Source organism: Dendrobates tinctorius, unplaced genomic scaffold, assembly GCF_039654945.1.
Source record: "Dendrobates tinctorius isolate UK_male_01 unplaced genomic scaffold, ASM3965494v1 ptg000021l, whole genome shotgun sequence".
Taxonomy (NCBI): domain Eukaryota; kingdom Metazoa; phylum Chordata; class Amphibia; order Anura; family Dendrobatidae; genus Dendrobates; species Dendrobates tinctorius.
This window is the reverse complement of record NW_027361689.1, coordinates 16,960,599-16,966,632: the sequence shown is the minus strand read 5'-3', so window position 1 is coordinate 16,966,632 and position 6,034 is coordinate 16,960,599.

Here is a 6,034-nt window from a genome sequence, read left to right as displayed (position 1 = left end):
AAGCTCTCGTGAAAAAACACCAAGAAATGGGCAACGTTGTTGCCCGTAGATGCAGTATTCAGCGAAGGAATCTTAGTGAAGCAGATGAAAGTTTTGGAAAAGGCCCAGTGTTATGAATGGGTCACCAAGGAGGATGGCAGGAACAGGCTAAGCCACCAGAAAACCAGAGAGGTTGGTAACTAAGCGGATTGCAGACCCCTGATCCTATCCATACAACTAGCATTAGCTGTGGAGCGTACCTACGATGCCCTAGACACCTCGGCACAGCCGGAGAGCTAACTAAGCCTAAAAGCAAGAAAGGTGAAATCTAAATTGCTCCGGAGCAGACCCCAAAGGAATAGATAGCCCCCAAACATATATTGTCGGTGAGACAAGACGAAACACAAACACAGGCAGAAAAATAGACTGAGCAAATGATGGGGCCCAAACTAACTAGACAGGATAGGAAAGGAAAGACACTGTCTGCAATCACGCAAAAAACCCTGAAAAATCCAACACATCTGATGTACAAGAAACACTGAAGTCACACGACTTCGCCCCCACTATATCAGCACTCTGGTATTAACTGGAAGCAAAGCAAAAGAGACCAATATAACAGGGGACTGAACAAACTGACACAAGCAGTCTTCAAACAGAGGCTGGACAGACATCTGACTGGGATGATTTAGCGAATCCTGCTTTGAGCAGGGGGTTGGACCAGATGGCCCAGGAGGTCCCTTTCAACTCTACGATTCTATGATTCTATGAAGCAGTAACATATGGAGCAGTGGTCCAGCACAGCCCCCAGCAGGAGCAAGCTGAACCCGCACAACAGGCAGAGATAGACAAAACCAGATCAGGTGCAAAAGATTAGCAAATGAATCACTTAGCTGAACAATGCAGGAACAGGGCAGTAGACATCAGACCTCTGAATGCACAGGAAGCAATCACCAGCAGGGATTGCAGGAAGTCTGCAGACTTAAAAACTCCAATCCGTAACCCCAGATGTCCAATCGTCATCATCATCATCATCAGGTGGCAGATCTCTGTCAATCTGGCCAGCTCCACTACCTCCAGTAATCACCGGAGGGAGCAGGGGGAGCTTCGGCTCAGAAGTCTGAGCCAGGGAATTCACAACAGTCCAGCTTCCAAATCTAATATATAAAGCTCAAAGTGTGCATGTATGTATGTATGTATGTGTGTGTTTGTATGTGTGTGTGTGTGTGTGTGTATGTCCGGGATTGGCATCCGCACCGTCGCAACTACAGCCACAAACTTTGGCACAGTCATACGTCTGGACCCTGAGAGCGTCCTAGGCTATGTTGTGAGGTGAAATTTTAACCCCGCGCGTTCCAATTTACCAAACAATTTTGCCCGTCTACATACTGGGGAAAAAGTGTGTGCGTGTCAAGCCCCGCCCCTCATTATGATGTCATAATGCCCCTATCTACATAATGGGGAAACAGTGTGTGCGTATCAAGCCCCGCCCCTCATTATGATGTCATAATGGTTGACTATGGGATGGAGGATGTGTGATGGGTATATGGGCACTGGACTATGGGATGGAGGATATGTATGACGGGTATATGGGCACGGGACTATGGGATGGCGGATATGTATGATGGGTATATGGGCACGGGACTATGGGATGGAGGATATGTATGATGGGTATATGGGCATGGGACTATGAGATGAAGGGTGTGTGATGGGTATATGGGCACTCGACTATGGGATGGCGAATATGTATGATGGGTATATGGGCATGGGACTATGGGATGAGGGATGTGTGATGGGTATATGGGCATGGGACTATGGGATGGAGGATGTGTATGATGGGTATATGGGCACGGGCCTATGGGATGGAGGATGTGTGATGGGTATATGGGCACGGGCCTATGGGATGGAGGATATGTATGATGGGTATATGGGCACGGGACTATGGGATGGTGGATATGTATGATGGGTATATGGGCACGGGACTATGGGATGGAGGATAATTATAATTTGCTATAACTAACCACAGTTAGTTACTATGCCCGGGCAGCGCCGGGCTCTTCAGCTAGTAGGAGATAAAATCGTGATTATATTGTTAATCCATTAAAAAGATAGACACATTGCAAAAAATAAAATAAATGAAAGGGAAGACCTCCATGAAACCTACGCGTTTCGAACGCCAAACGTTCTTAATCCTGTTGAGACACATCATGGTTCCCTTTGAAATCAGATATCCAGCAGTGCCATCAGCTCAGAATTGGCAGCAACCAGTTAGACCCAGATACACCCATAAACTGTTCATAGAAGTCTGGTCAGACGTGACCTTCATGGAAGACTGCGGCCAAAAACCATATCTTTGACATGGATTGAAAAGCCATGGACTAATAAGTCAAGTTTGAAATGTGACAGAAAACAGTTTGTTCTCCAAAAGACTGGTCAGTGGCACAATAATGAGAGTTTACAGGAACAGTAAAGCATGATGGAGGTTCCTTTCTGATTTGGGGTTGCAATAAAACAAGTGGAATTAGGGATTTGGCCAGGATTAAGTGTCCTTAATATTGAAAAATACAGGCAGATACTTATCCATCATGCAATGTCATTAGGGAGGCATTTGATTGGCTACAAATTTATTCTGCAGCAGGATGACTCCAAACAGCCAATGTCATTAAAAACTATCTTCAGCATAATGAACAAGGAGTCCTTATGGTGATGATATGGCCCCTACAGGACCCTAATTTCATCATCATCAAATCTGTGTGGGATTACATGTTTGGAGTTCCAGCTCTTTAGCGATTATCTTGTTTTAGTAATCTCAGTTGCTTACCTGTGGTCTGTTTGTGAGTTATCCTCCCCAGCACCCTTTCCTTTCTTCCACGTTTGGGGTCTGGGAGATTTTCGCTTAGTCCATTTATATTTTTGTTCTCTGATTTTTCCCCTGTCCAACCTGTGTAAACGTGTTTGGTTTCTTACCCTTGGTCCTGGCATCTCCCTGCACGCTCTCCTTTCACTTTGTAGAATTTGGGTGCAGCCTCCCCTCTAGTTTTTCAGGAAGTGTGAGAAACCCTTCAATGGCCTTTTAGGAATTCAAGTCCGTAGAGGTATTTTGAAGTTGTGCGGCTAGGGACTTTTCTAATCTGTACAGGGACTAGTTGTGACCTCAAGGGCGGCCCTACCGCCCATGCAGCCGGTTCATTGCACGGGGCCCCGGGGAGAGGGGGGCCCCTCCAGCCTCCAGCACCACATGGCTAATTATTCATGCAAATTAGCCATGTGGACTTGTGGAGCGCGAGAGCCGCAGAGCCAGCAAGGAGGAGAGGAGAGCACCCCCCCTGTAGGAGGCAATGGGAGGGGTCTCACTCCTCCTGAGGCTGCATGCCAGCGCATCCCAGTGCAGAGGAGCCAGCCCTGAGGGCTGAGGTGAGAGATCATCAGAGATCAGCCAGCAGCATCAGTGCCGTGGGGGAGGAGAGGAGGGAAGACAGACTGTCTGACTGTCACTCACACTGCCTGCCCTGTGGCGCCGGCCAGACGGTGGCTGCAGTTCAGCCGCAGGTCAGTGTGTGACATGACATGTCTGTCTGAGGCTACTTTCACACTTGCGGTTTTTTGCTGTGCGTTTTTTGCACACACAAACACATGAAAAAAATCGCATCATGCGTTTGTGTGTGTTTTTTGCGGGTTTTGGTACATTTTTTCGCATACGTGCGCATTACAATGCGCACGTATGCGCACCCATAGACTTTAATGGGTGTTTTGCTGTAAAAAAAACGCATTGCGTGCGCATGTGTTTTTTGGGGGCAAGTCGGACGCACAAAAAATGCAACAGGATGCATTTTGTGCGCCCGAGCGCACACTACAAAAAAAACGCATGCGCATACAAATGCGTACAAACGCATGTGTATGCGCACCTTTGCGCACCCATGTAAAAGATATGGGAAAAAAACCACATGCGTTTTTTTGCGCTAAAAAACAGCGCAAAAAAACGCAAGTGTGAAACCAGCCTGAGTCTGTGTGGCCGTGCCCTTCCCTGCCCATAGCAGCAGCTCAGTCAGAAGGAATGTGCGGAGTGCAGACACTGTGACTGGAGAGTGGAGTGTACACAGTGTGGATCCTCTTGGTCTGGACTCTGGCCTGCCCTGCCTGCCTGCACAAGGTAAGAGTACCGGAGCTGAGCAGGACTGAGGGACTGGGACCGAGGAGGCAGGCATGATTTTGGGGGGCTCTTTGGGTGGGGGAGAAAACTGAAGCATGGCGGCCTGGCTGCTCATGAATGGGGGGCCCCTGGCCTTGGGAGAAGCATGGCCTGGCTGTTCATGAATGGGGGGGCCCTGGGGAGAAGCATGGCCTTGACTGCTCATGAATGGGGGGGCCCTGGGGAGAAGCATGGCTGCTCATGAATGGGGGGGCCCCTGGCCTGGGGAGAAGCATGGCCTGGCTGCTCATGAATGGGGTGGCCCCTGGCCTGGGGAGAAGCATGGCATTGGCTGCTCATGAATGGGGGGGCCCTGGCCTGAGGAGAAGCATGGCATTGGCTGCTCATGAATGGGGACCCCTGGGGAGAAACATGGCTGCTCATGAATGGGGGGCCCTGGGGGAGATGCTTGGCTGCTCATGAATGGGGGGGCCCTGGCCTGGGGAGAAGCATGGCCTTGGCTGCTCATGAATGGGGGGGCCCTGGGGGAGATGCTTGGCTGCTCATGAATGTTGGGCCCCTGGGAGAGATGCTTGGCTGCTCTTGAATGGGGAGGCTCATGGGGGGAGAAGAAACCTGAATCAGGCGGCCCACATAGGGGGAGAAGTAGCATAAACTGGGGGGGGCATATGGGGAGAAGCAGCATAAACTGGGGGTGCCACATAGGGCGAGAAGCACTATGCCATAAGTAGACTGCATTTGGGGGAGAGCATTATGAAACAAAGGGAAATGGGGGTGCCTATACATATTCCCTGGAGGCTGTCTTGGGCTATATATATTATTTAGAGGCTATGCTGGGCTGTATATATTACCTGAAGGATATGCTGGACTGTATCTATTACCTTAAAGCTATGCTGAACTGTATATATTAACTGGAGGCTTTGCTGGGCCGTATTATTTATTACCTGGAGTCTGTGCTGGGCGCTGTATATATTACCTGAAGGCTGTTGCTGTACTGTATATATTAACTGGAGTCTGTGCTGGGCTGTATATATTAACTGGAGGCTGTGCTGGACTGTATATATCACCTGGAGGCTGTGGTGGGCTGTATATATTACCTGAAGGCTGTGCTGGGCTGTATATATTAACTGAAGGCTATGCTGGGCTGTATACTATATTTTATTTGGAGGCTGTGCTGGGCTGCATATATTAACAGCTAGAGGCAATGCTGAGCTAGTGGGCTATATATGTTATTTGGAGGCTGCAGCTGGCAAATAATAAATACAGCCCAGCAGCACCCTACAGATATTATATGCAGCCCTGCATAGCCTCAATATAAGATATACAGTACATTTTCAGTGGGAAAATCCACAGCAAAAACTGACATTGTGTAGATTTTCCAGCTCTAAAAAAACGCAGCATATCTGCTGTATATTTTAGTGGCACCATGTAACGCGGATCTAGCACAACTGCACTTGCCGCGACCGGCCGCAAGCCCGATAGAGAATGAATGGGGCTTGCCGGATCGGTGCCACAAGTCGCCCGTTAGGCGGCAGAGGTGCGGAAGTCTGCCGGATCTGCTACTAGTAGGGGGGGCCCTACAGTCTGTGTCCGCCCCTGAGTTGGGTGTAGGTGCGGCATCTCCCTTTATTAGTCCTTTCATTCCTCTGTTATTTAGTGTGCGTTTGTGAACACGTTCATAACAGTTTTAAATCAAGTTCATAAATGCTCATTAAACTCCATACACATGAAGTAATCACTGATCGTTATTAATGCAACCATTCATTCACAGTTTCCTTAATATTGGCGGTACATCCCTGTTTACACAAGGATATGCTGCTGACGTACGTTGATTGTAATGATCTCATAACAGAAGGGATCAAACGATGAGTAGAAATATTTGCATGGAACAATAGGCAGGTTCTAACA